Raw genomic sequence first — 13,996 nt, forward strand, 5'->3', positions numbered from 1 at the left:
GTTCAATATTTCAAAAATTTTAATTCTACCAATGGTTCTCTCAACGTGAATTCTTACACGAGCAATTTTGTATGTTTCGTCCATTTCATTAGCACTAAACTGATTTTGATTTGGTTTTGAAAAAGAAGGCATAATTAAAATAAAATTTTTATTTTCGACACCCAATTTAATTTGAGGAAACCCTCTATCAGCTATAACAATATCTCCCTCCTCCAGTTTTTGTAGAATATCACAATCATTTGTTATAAACGAATCTGTACTTCTTCCTCCATACCCACTAGAAAGAAAAGTTGTCCTGATGGGGCAATTCCAATTAAATACTTTACAGTACAAGCAGATTTATAGTAGGAATAAAACTGAATTTGATGTTGAACTGATGATGGCTTCTCAGTTTTAATTTCTGTACAATCGATGATTACTCTTGTTTCAGGATAATTTTCTTTAAATGATTGAGGTAATGTAGTCTTAATAGATAATTTTGTTAGCCAAATAATCCAATCTTGTGTTGCAACAAAAATAATTTCTAAAATTTGTAAAAACTATGTTTTAATGGTGGTTCTATGAATTCCAAACAATGCACCTAATGCTGAATAGCACAAACCCAACTTTAACTTCATTAGAAAAATTAGTAACTTATTTTCCCAAGACAATTCATAAATTCTAACAGGACTGTTTGGAAGCATGTCTAAAAGTAAATTGAAAACATCGAATCCTACTGATATTAGATCTTTTAAAGATTGATCATCATGAAAATTTGCTACACCACTAAAATGACATGACCTATGATTTTCTCCACATTCTTTTGAAATTATTTTAATACGGGAAACTTGAGTTTCAGAAATATTGTTACTAGTCATGCAAATAAAAAATTTCTGTCTCCAAACCGTTCGTTTGTAACCTCTGAGTTCCAAAATTACGTTTTAGTTTTTGTTTAGGGTCTAAAAAATTGTTTTCAATTGCTACATCAAAGGTATCTTTCTGCTTCTTCAAATAAAATATTCCTTCTGTTCATTAGGTGTTTATATCTCTTCATTGACTGTTCGTGTCGACAATTTTCTTCATTGCCTCTTTTTTTCAGGATAGATTGTTGGATTATAATTTGGACATCTTGGATCTTCACTTTTTTCCCCATCTATAAAATGCATACTGCATATCCGTGCTGATTTAGAGGGTAGCCACTGTGATCCGTTTTTACTAAATTTACAAGGATATTTTTATAAAATTATTCGTGTCAATTTTTTTAAAAATTAACAATAAATTTTGTCTAAATTTTCGTCGGATGGTGAAATTTTTTTCGGATAAATTAAAAGACAGTCGTTTCTAAAAATCCTGGGGGTTTAGACAATCACCATTTTCTTTCTTGTTCTAGAACAAACTGTTGACCAGACCTTTCTTTTGAGGCTACTTAGCCGTCCAGTTAAAAAAGTTCCTTAAAAAACAAAAAGAGTCCAATTAAAATTTCTAAAATTGGGATAGTGGTAACCTTACGACGTCTTAGTGTTTCCATCCTTTTCCATTCGGGAATTTCGAGTCTTTTATATCCACTTGTAATAGGGGAAAAAAGTGAAATCTACTCCGTACGCGGCGCTAGTATCGACGAGGTTGTAAACAGACTAAGCTATACGTTGTCGGTTCTAAAGTACGATTTGTTAATTCTTTAAACGAAAATCCAATAATTATTTTAAGACTGGGTAATGGCTGATAGAGGTTTTAACATTCAGGAATAACTAATTACTAAAGAAGTTGTGGTAAATATACCCACTTTTATGAGAGGAAAAGCACAGCTGAGCAGCAGTTTGTCATCTCGAGACAGAAAAACATCTAGTAAAAGAATACATATTGAACGTATTATAGGAATGGCTCGTACTCACGTACTGTACATATAAAATTTTGAGGCAACACATGCATCCGGCAGTAACGAAACTTGGCAGTGAAATTATATTTATATGTTTTATGTTATGCAATTTTAGACCATGCATTGTTGGCAGAGATTCTTAATTTGTTTCACTGTTAGTCTAGCTCTCTATTAATACCGTATATAATTTTTTTTTCCCATTCTAGACCCTAGCCTAATTTAAGTTTTCCATCTATAGTATTTTTAAATTTTTGTCTGTTTATAAATTCTAAGATTAAGAATGTATACTATCATACACAGTAAGGTCTTCATTGTGGAACTTCAATTCAAAGTAATATAGTGGTTTTAAAATTTGTACTATAGTTGAATAAATACTTGTAAGCTAATAAAAGAATTTTAATCTTTAAAACAAAATCTCTTTTTATTATTTAAAAAAATTCACACTATACACCATCTAGAAAAATTTTACATAAACTCAAATTGTAAAATAACAATTAGCTCAATTATTTTATAAACTTAATGTTTATAAAACATTTTTTTTTAAAAAAGAACTGGCTTAATATGCTCATGGAAAAACATAATTAGTGTTTCAATCATGTCTGCAATGAATTTATTATCTCTTGGAATGATACAAACTTTGAAGTCACTTTTTGTGTAAATAAACAGATGAGCAACTTGTCTATTTGTCACTGCTAATTGTCCTTGGATTTGATGAAAATAATCATGATTCCGTTTTAAAGTAATTTTGTCATCAGTACATTCCAAATATGGTATCTTTAGCACATTCACAGGAAGTTTAAAATTGGAGTAAGGACATTTAACTTCTAATATTTTATCATCATCCACTAGCCCATCTGGACTTGCAGCTAAGAATGGGTATTTTGAATGAAGAAACATGCCACATTCTTTCACAGGAGTATTTACAAAAGAATATGTTTCAATTGCTTCTTTTTCATACCTTAAGCCGTGAGAAATTGCCTTACTTTTTATTGGCCTACTTGACAGTAATGAGCCACACAATTTTACTCTGTCTGTTGATTTTAATTTACAAACTTTTCCAAAGTTTGAAGATGTCAAATGCAACAAATGTTCCTTCTTCCAAACTGCACTTTTTCATTGTAATCTGGTCTCTTTTTCCAAATGTTTTATGTACTCCCTACTTGCTTCAGTTACATGTAAAGCACTTAAAAAACATTTCAGACATTGTGCTTTTGCAATAATCATGATCTGATTCTAAAGCCCTCATGTTTGCTGGTTGCCTTAATTGCAATATCGGTATTGCACAACCACTTTGCATGTTCATTGCCAAATTAATAACAAAGTTTGTATAATCAGGGATTGTACTGCCAGATGGTCTGGGGTCAAATTTTATGTCTTCCAATAATTTTCTTTTCATTCCTCTCTTCTTAAATAAATGAAATGGAAGCTCACTAGCCTTAACTGGGGAACCTTTATGTTGGCGGGTAGGCTGATGGAATGTTTGCAGAACCTGTGTGCATGTTTTGTGACACTTATATGTGCCTGTTCTTCCATATTCTTCTATTGCCAATAGTGTTACACATACATGTTTGCAATACGCTTTAGGCCCTTTACCTGCTGTACATTCACATATTACATTTTCTATAACCCCATCATCTGTAATTACTAAATCTGTGTAAATCTGTTCCCCTTGATTAATTCAGATTTTACATTACCTTTAAAATATAAAAAAATGTTTCTCTTTTGTTCCTCTTATTATTAATAAGAATTCATTAAAATACATCTGCACAGCAGACAGTGGCATTCTTTGATCTGACATCTCCATGTAGGCATCAATTGTCTCTATAGTCAAAACTGGTATTTGTAAACTTGGAGAGAGATCCTTATATTCAGATGAATCAGGAAGTTTGAGTTCAGGAGAGCTATCACAGGATATAGAAAAATTATGAGTTTCCTGATTCCTCTCATATGCCAGTAACCTGAAAATTATTGTAAACAAGTTTAATAACTAGTTAAGATATGATCACCAATATTTTATTTAGTTTTTTCTGTCTCATTGACAGGAAAGGCAAAAATTATTATTATATATTATATTCTTACCTTAATATATTACATATAATATAAAAATAAACAGTATAAGGTAACTGAACAGTATTGACAAGCACCTAAATATGGCATATATATAGTGTATGCCAGATTTAGTAAAAGAAAATGGGCAAAAATTCACTTGTACAAAAAGTTTATTGGTGAAGAAATTAGTCTTATTGCATTAAATTATTGAAACAAGATGACTTGTGACCAATAAAAAAGACATTTTGATTATATTTATTTTAAATACTCCAAATATTGTTTTCTCTTGGTAAAAGATTAAGATATATATCTCTTATATTGTCTTAGAACTTCATAGAAAGTAGTTTTGTTTGTATTGATTGTTGTTCTAAATTACAGTGATAACCTATTGGTACAGTTAACATTTCAGATACTGATATAAATTGGTTATAATATATCAGGCTCAGTACATGACCATATTCCAAAGGAAAAAAAATTTATTTTAATTAAAGTTTTGACCTTATGTATTGGTTAGACAAATGTGAAAGGAATCAATGAGAACTTTACTGATCTTTAAATGTTTTTATAGACGAAAAATGTGCATTTTGTGAAATCTTATTCTTAAAACTTTCATCTACTGGTAAGTTACCTTATCATGTAATAGTTATAATGACTTGAAATTATAAATGTAATAATTAACGATAAAAATATAGATGTAGATTATTTTAACTTACCTTTCTATTAAATCGGCTTTTCTACCAGCTAACTTGGCATTGTACTTTTTTAATTCTTCCTTTAATTGTACCGTTGTTAACCTTCCTAAAAAATATTTTCGTTCTTCCTTTATTATAAAGTAAGCTATCCTTCGAACGGAACAGCTTGTTTACAACCGTATCGATATGCGCGACACCTATGTCACGTGATCACTGTTTTCCCCTATTAGCGCTGTCAAATGTAGATGATGCCTCTACTTCCCCTGGTGACGAATTATTGCAATATTAGTTTTCTAAATTTTCGTCGGATGGTGAAATTTTTTTCGGATAAATTAAAAGACACAGTCGTTTCTAAAAATCCTTTAGAGTTTAGACAATCACCATTTTCTTTCTTGTTCTAGAACAAACTGTTGACGACCAGACCTTTCTTTTGAGGCTGAGGATTTTTAGAAACGACTGTGTCTTTTAATTTATCCGAAATAAATTTTGTATTTCTTCCTTTTGTCTTTTAGCAAAATTTATCCAAATTTGGCGCTTCTGTTTAAGATGTAGACCTGCCAGAAAACAATAAAATGAAACTTTCGGCGTTACATATTGCGTGTTTGCTAGTGTATTAGAACGTCCAAACACAACAATTTACATTTGATTTACCTATTTTCAATATTATAACTCAAATACAAATTAAAAAACAATAAGCGATTTACTGAACTAGGTACGGTTTTCGAAATGTCTCAGATATAACGCATATGCATTGTTTGGCGAACTCTTATATGTTATGTAAATATTTGCCACCAGGGCGGCGCGCGAGTAACTTGCGCTCGGACTCTATAGAGTTTGGGAATTTACGAGATCGACTATTAAGAGATAGAATTGTGAGTGGGTGGTATTAGTGATCAGAAGGTAAAGGAACGTCTACTACGAGGAACGGAGCTATCATTAAATTAAAGAATGATTATAAGGCTGTGATAGTTCCTACACTCCGAGTACCATTCAACTTCATGAATCCATTAAGCGGCCGGATGGCCGAGCGGTCAAGGTAGCAGCCTACCGCTTTGGGGGACCCGGGATCGAATCCGAACGGGTCGAAAAATCCCCAGAAATTTTTCGGGGGGTGGTCCGTTCGGATATGTCGGGCCCCGTCCCTCACCACTCGGTCGCCCCATTGTGGGCTTGGCCGAACCCATAATGGGCCTACTAAAAGAGGCCCTCTTAGTGCCCACAGGGCGGAAAGAGTTAAAAAAATTGAATCCATTAAAGAAAGAATTAACGAGAATGATAAATGATGAAATTATATGCATCATAAATGAACCGACAGTTTGTAAACCCAATTGTCCTAGTTCGCAAACCTGATAGATCGCTGAAAATATGTTTAGATCCACAGAATTTGAATCACTCGATAATAAGAGAACATTTTGAAATATCGACCTTTGACGAAATCACAAGAGATATGGCAGGTTCTAAATTTTTCTCTATCCTAGATGCAAACAAGGGATTTTGGCAGACTGAACTGGCATATAGCTCATCAAAATTAACAACCTTTAGTACACCTTTTGGGAGATATAGGTTTCTGCGACTACCCTTTGGATTGACAAATGCTCCTGAGATCTTTCACAAAACATTTACAGAAATTTTTGTGTTACAGTCACTGATTAACATAATCAAGGGAGGCTAGCCAGAACAGAAAAACATTTTTGCGATGTGACTAAAATTCGTCGGCGCGTTTCGGTAGAATTGGTTCAAGTTTGGTCCTACCTTGGATAATGATCTCTTCGATCTCGACGGCGTGTCCCACGTCCTTTGCTCGTCTGCGAGGGTTAACGGAGACACTGATCCTCGAGGAATATTTTACTTTATTCGTCACGTTTGCTAGATATGTACAGTAGTATCATTCACTATTAAGAGGTATTTACAGCAGGTTAGGTCGGCATGGAACAAAAAGAAAAACGTCTCTACTAGACAGCATCCGAGAGCGAAGTTCGGTCAGTTGGCCAAAATCGCGGTGGCGCCCTCAGCCCTATAACATGATAGATCTATTAGTCAAACCATATTGGAAGTTTCGTGAAGACCTGAGTGAAGTGAGAGACATAGTATGTAAAGGTAAACAATTAGTTATTCCCAAGAGCATGAGAACAGAGACAATTGATAGACTACATTATAATCACATGGAAATCAATAAAACATTATGAAGACAAAAGAACATATTTTTTGGGCTTTCATGGAAAAAGAAATAATTCACGTTGTAAGGAACTGTTTAGCATGCCTAAAGTATTAAAATTCAAATTCGAAAGAAACATTTATTAACAGAGAACTTGCCACAAGACCATGGGAAATTGTCACCACTAATATCTGTCATTTATTTGGTAAAGACTATCTACTAATAGTAAATACATTTTTCACGATTTCCAGAAGTTTATTGTATGAATCAAAACACCACTTATTCCAGAATAGTTGAAGCTATGAAATCAATATTTTTCAGACATGGCAAGCCAGAAATTGTATACTCAGGTAATCATATCCAGTTAGTAAACAAACACTTTCAACAATTTCTAGAAGACTGGGAAATAACATATAAGACAAGCTCTTCACGAAACAATGAGGCTACGGACTTCACAACTCGATCAGGTCGAGTGGTCCGTAGGCCATCGCGTTTCAAAGACTTTGTGTAAAAGAGGGAGATGTAAATTGTATTGTATTGGAGATGTCGAAATATAAATTATTAGTCATACGCCAGGTGGCAATCGTTGCTGATGCATTACTGGAATGATACCTGAGCGCTCATTTGAATGTAACTACGACAATACACATAACAGCTACACTTTGAACAAATTTAAATTAATAAAAAAAAATTTCCCGATCTCGGGCGGACGGCCAAAATCATTGGCTGAGACGGTTAAAGCGTCAGCCTACCGCTCTCAGGGATCCTGCGAGCTGCTCAGCCATTTTCTGTGGGAGGAGAGTCGGGGATATTTCTTGCTTGGTCTGTCGTCATCCTGATTGTGCGCCTGTCCTAACCGACGATGCTTTGGCATAAAAACAAACGGCGTCTTAGTGCCCAAGAGGCGAAAATAATAGGAATTTCTCTACTATTGAAACACTGCAAAATAGTTCTTTGCCCACAATATACATCTATAGTTTAACAAATGAGCTTAAATTCTTATGACTAATTTCATAAAATAATACAGAAATAAATTCAATTCGAGAAAAATTAAACACAAAAATCATTTTTATTTATAAAAATAATAATAATAATGACTTTTAAATTTAATCAAGATGGCGACAATTTTACGTCTATGCTATGTGACGTAAACGTCTTACAGTAATCATTGAAAATTTTCAAAATGACGTAAACTTGACGTAAAAGCGCTTCACACACACGCTTTTACGTCAAGTTACGTCATTTTGAAAAGCGATTTTTAGCCTCTGGTGAATAAAATTTAAAAAAATGGATCAGCAATTACAGTAGAGACTCGTAAATCGGCACCCCGGTAATCAGAATTGCCGGTAATCGGCACGATTTTCAGTCCGACTGTGTCGTGCTGAATCGAACGTTTTTGATACTAAATCTACTTCTAAAGTATAATTTTCATGTTTTTATATTCTTTAATATATTTATTTTGTTTGTACAAAATGCAGAAATAATTTTTAACGATACGATAGCCTCGATTATTATAATAAAAATTTTCGTTAGGCTTAAAATCGACAAAAATTCAACATGAAGCGACACGCAACGGAGAAAAATTTGAACATCGGACAGGTTAATATATTTTTTCGTACATAAACCGTAATCGGAACAAATCCCTAATCTGAACAACCCCAGTCCCCAATTGATTCCGATTTTCGGTTCACTACTGTATTTTAAAAAATCAGTAACGTCATATTGTTTTATTTTATTATTTATTTATTTATTGGAATTAATATTTAAATAGAAATTTAAAATATTTTTAAGTATCTATAAATATTAAATAAAATTGAAAAAGGGTTAACTACGCATGCGTCGAGTCAATTATCGGCTGTTTTCGATGGATGAATGTCAGATTTAGAAACAAATGAATTCTTTTCTGTGACAGACTCGAAATCGGGTCTAATTCCGACCCGAAAATCATCCGATTAATGGCTAAACTCAAGAAACATTCAAGAACTCTTCTCTTGTTCTCAATAAACTCCGCAAATTGAAATATTTACGCTTCGTAACTTAGGCTTAGTGAATCGAGCGATTATTTGAGGTAAGAGAGGCCGATTTTGTAGAGAATTGCTAATAAAATCATTAAATATTATTAATTAACTCGTAAATGGCTGTTTAATATGTGACTCGTCGATTGTATTCTACGCGTTCGTTTAGTACGGAGTTACAATATTAATTAATAAATATCGTCTGGTTCGAACCACTACGTCACTTTGACGTCATTCTTGAATTTTTCTTATGAGAATATGTGGTGGTGGTGGTGTCAATTTGACGTAGAAGTGCACTATTTGGAGTAAATGAACGCACCTCGTTTCAATCTGTACAGTAATGTAATTGTTTTTAATTGGAGATTTCTAAATAAGTAATAATTAATTAATTATTTATGAACACAACTTTTTAACAAATTCGAATGTCTTCTGTGCTCAATAAGAACTGCTGATTGGCTTTCTGCTTTACCTGAATCCGATCAGAAGATATTTTGAATTCGTGGTTGAATGGATAACGCTGTTGAACACTAATGGTTGTGGGTCTGCATCTCGCTTGTGTGAAGCTTTACGGGTTTTCTTCACATTTGTAGAGAGTGATTTCCTGGGTGGCATTTCCCTTTGGCAGATCACCCGTGTGTTGTGTTGCCATATATGAATAAAACTGAAACCTATTTGAATTCATTATCTTTGTGTTTTCGATGTTAATCTATCTGATTTCAGGATCTGCTTGCTTGTACCGAGTTGGTCATTTTATACTGTCTGTAGTGTCTCTGTAATTAAAATTTACGAATCGTACATATGATCGACTGTTTGGCTTTTAGATTCAGATTTATTGTTGCCTTTTCTACCTTGTCGGCAGCTCTAATATACTTGGATAAACAAGCCAATGATGATTATCTTTTGAAATGGGCTGCTTATTCAGCTGTATTAAAGCAACTTTACCAAGTATTGTATCATAGTGACTGTGTGCTGCTGTAGCTGTGTAGCACAGTCTTATCACATCACAAAATTTTGAATGTTGTGTTCTAAAAGTGTATATTTTGAAGATGAGCTAAAATAAACTGAAACACTTACTTAGCATTTATGAGGAAAGAATAAATTTGTGAAAATTCTTCATCTCTGCTGTTAATTCTTTCAGTTAAAAGGCTGATGTAGAGACAAAGGATTTTTTACAGTAAGGAGTGATGCATTGTTTCCTCTTCCTCTCCTATATTGGCTGACTTCCATTTTGTGTCAAGCTTATCTACGATGATGTAAATGAGATCAGAAATATAGCATGCAATGCATGGAAGTCTTGCATTTACATATAAATTGACCAAATTTTAATAATAGGTTTCAAGAAAACTATGAATAACTTGATAGCATATAATTATATTCTACAAATATTAAATGATTGAAAATTTGACTGTTATGAAGTTTGTTTAGATAAAAAAAAAGTTTGAATAATTAGAGTACTGGTTTTCCTTAAAGTTTCTAGACTCTGACTGTAAGGCCATTACAATACAGGGTGCATTAGTAGTCCTTTTAAACTCATGCAACTGATGAATGCAGAGATTACATTTATGAACATGATGAATAGTTGTAGTGCACACTTAATAAATGAGAACACTTTTACTTCCCCTAGCAGTAAAATTCAGAAATTAGTGCTCCTAGTTTGAAAACAATACGTAATGCAGAAAAAAGTCAAATACAAAGTTGCAGAGCACAGTTGATTTAGTACAAAAGAATAACGTGTACATAGATAGCGTGAATAGAAAAAATGAAATGCTGATGTGCATATCAAGCACAGACAATAAAATGTGTATTTCTGATGTGTACTCATTCATTTTTTGTGTTTGTAATATGTATTTCTCATTTTCTTATGCTTTCATGCAGTATTTACTACTTATGTGTCACTTGCACATCAGTGTATAAGGAATTTACAGTTTACCCTGTACAGTATATTAATTTTTATTAATTATTATATAACTTGTAATCATATTATAAGAGTTAATCTGTTTAAGTTTCACTTAGATATAATTATCTATATTAATCTCTGAAACACTAACAGCAAAATATTTCTCTAGTTATCTAGATATGAATGCATTTGTACTATGAAATGTCTTATTGAAATAATTTACTTTGGTAAGAAAATAATGATTATGATCATACAATGTTATTAAAGTTGTTGCATTTTTAGAATGTGTTCAATAAAATGTATTTATGGTATTCAAAATTGATACACACATTATGTAATTAACATTTTTAAGTTCTGTAAGAAGTTCCATTTGGTAAGCTTACCATTTTGGGATATGGGTTAGAATCTGATTCAGACTTCATTATATATCTTTTCTTGTTTGTACTATTTAATAATACACGGAAAAATTAATTACCCAATCTTTTCTGACGTATGGAGGCTGAAAACTCCCAAAACTCTAATCTATTTACTTAAAACTGAACTAGAGCTAGGACTAAAAAAAATTAAAGACAGACAGGTTAACTTTAAAAGAGAAGTTTTTATTCAGTTTACGTTACCCCAAATGCATTTTGCCATTATCGGCCTCTTCAGTAGGGATTTTCACGAAAGGATCTTGGTATAAATTAGCCATTAGTGGTAGAAACATCACCCATACAGTGAACATCACATTTACAGTTGTTATATCTGATCAAGTTATCCCAGCATTCTGCTGGTATCACACCATTATTCAAAGTCATTACACTAGTTTGCTTAATGATTGCATAGTGTTCTTTAAATATTCGTTTAACTACATTTTTTTCCCGATGTAATATTTTAATATTATTAGTATCAACATAACAATTATTCATGTGACAATGTAAGAACACTGGAGAAGTATTAACTTTGAGACGTATCGAAGCCAGGTGTTCCGACAGTCTTACTTGTAGTTTCCTTTTCATTTCACCAACGTTTCACAGTGTTCAACATGTACATTGAAGTCAATAAACTACTCCCTCTTCTTCCAATAATTCTTTTTTCACATAAGGTCTTGTCACAAGTTTGAATAACCTATTTTTTGAATCAGAGCTAATTTATGTGAAAAAAGAATTATTGGAAGAAGAGGGAGTAGTTCGTCGACTTCAATGTACATGTCAAATGCCGAATTTTTACGTTGGTGAAACGAAAAGGAAACTACAAGTAAGACTGTCGGAACACCTGGCTTCGATACGTCTCAAAGTTAATACTTCTCCAGTGTTCTTACATTGTCACATGAATAATTGTTATGTTGATACTAATAATATTAAAATATTACATCGGGAAAAAAATGTAGTTAAACGAATATTTAAAGAACACTATGCAATCATTAAGCAAACTAGTGTAATGACTTTGAATAATGGTGTGATACCAGCAGAATGCTGGGATAACTTGATCAGATATAACAACTGTAAATGTGATGTTCACTGTATGGGTGATGTTTCTACCACTAATGGCTAATTTATACCAAGATCCTTTCGTGAAAATCCCTACTGAAGAGGCCGATAATGGCGAAATGCATTTGGGGTAACGTAAACTGAATAAAAACTTCTCTTTTAAAGTTAACCTGTCTGTCTTTAATTTTTTTTAGTCCTAGCTCTAGTTCAGTTTTAAGTAAATAGATTAGAGTTTTGGGAGTTTTCAGCCTCCATACGTCAGAAAAGATTGGGTAATTAATTTTTCCGTGTATTATTAAATAGTACAAACAAGAAAAGACTTTATCTGACTCCATCAGTTTTAAGATAAGAGATTTTACAAAATAATTTTTATCTTTTAAAGTATTTTTATTCATTATATATAGTTGACACTATGGATCAGATTGTACACATTCCAGTATACATTAGTGTGTTAGTGAACTGTAATATACCAAAATGTGTTTTAATGCAAGTTGTACTCATTTGGCTGTGGATAAGATGAACTCTGACAAAGCAATATTGCTGCTTCCATGGTTATATTATTAACATCATTTTTACTGCTAGTCTGTATTAACCCAAAGTTATTTTGACAAAATAAGTCTTCAAATGCTGTCTTGTTAGGTTGCAAGACATTCCAGTAAAAGCTCATTAAACCACTCACCAGAACATCATGACCAACACTAATGCATGCTAGAATGTACCCACTGTCATTCTCCCATCTCATCCACACTGGTTGATATTATTGCATATCATACTTGTCTGTTATGGATTTGAATGTGTTGGTCATTTGACCTAAATGTGAAGGTTAATGCAGTATAGTAAATACTTTTATTATACTGCATTAGGCAATTTGCAACAAAGAAGTATATTTATGATGGTTGATGTTGATTGATCAATCAATATTCTAATAAGAATTATTCAATTAATTTATTAAAAATTACTTATTGATAATGAAATGATATTGTTCTATTTCCATTTTGGAATATTCTGTCAGTCTAAAAATTTACTTTCTAAATTATTTCTAAACAGATCATTTTGATTTGTATTTTTGCCAATATAATATGTATTGAAGATGAACTTGTAAATATTACACTGTGATTATTTATAAAATAGGATATTTAATCTTAGTTAAAGATTTTTAGTTTGATTAAATGTTAGTTTATTGCTTGGATTTAGTAATTTATATTATTATTAATTGTTTTTGTACTTATACATTTGTTAAATAAATTTTCTATTTATTGAAAATATAACAGTCATGAATCAAATGAGATTTGTTGCTACTTTGAATTAAATTGTACATCACTAGGAATTTCCATTTAGAAATCTAAAACAAAGCAGAATTGGAGAAATAAAATTTTAGGTATTTATAATATATATAATTTTTCATGAATTCTCAGGATATATTTTCTTCATAATTGAAGTTTAGACTATTTACAAAAGTATTGTATTGATTATTCATGAAAAATTGTAACTATATGCAAATGAAGTAAGAAAACTCGTATCTACCACTAAGGGCCAGAAGCAGTTTAAGAATGGATAAGGAGAACATGGTGAGAATAATTTGTGTTTTTTTAATGTAAAAAGTGTCAGATCCTACAGAAAAAAGGCTGACACTTGATCATTTTTAACATTGTGGATTTTTTACCTGTTTTTACCTTTGTTTTTTAAGAAGTATTGTCTTCAAAAAACCATGTTAACTGTTACTTCTGTAGTGATGTAAAAGGATTAAGATAGACTCAAAAATATTATTTTTTGTAAATAGTCTAAACTTCAATTATGAATATATATAATATAGATGAGCATCTTAAAACAACGGTTACATTCAGCAGAATTAAGTTATGATCAA

General features: G+C 32.1%; 1 protein-coding gene across 2 annotated transcripts in view; it reads left to right on the forward strand.

The window, feature by feature from the left end:
* The first annotated feature begins 8,580 nt into the window (after positions 1–8,580).
* Positions 8,581–13,996, forward strand: part of LOC136970856 (kinesin-II 95 kDa subunit-like) — a 45,302-nt gene continuing 39,886 nt past the window's right edge. For both annotated transcript variants that reach the window (XM_067265352.1, XM_067265353.1), the window contains exon 1: positions 8,581–8,819. The gene's annotated coding sequence lies outside the window, so the exon portion shown is untranslated. The remainder of the gene's footprint in view (positions 8,820–13,996) is intronic.

Source organism: Centruroides vittatus, unplaced genomic scaffold (genome assembly GCF_030686945.1).
Source record: "Centruroides vittatus isolate TY-2023 unplaced genomic scaffold, ASM3068694v2 contig_221, whole genome shotgun sequence".
Classification (NCBI taxonomy): Eukaryota; Metazoa; Arthropoda; class Arachnida; order Scorpiones; family Buthidae; genus Centruroides; species Centruroides vittatus.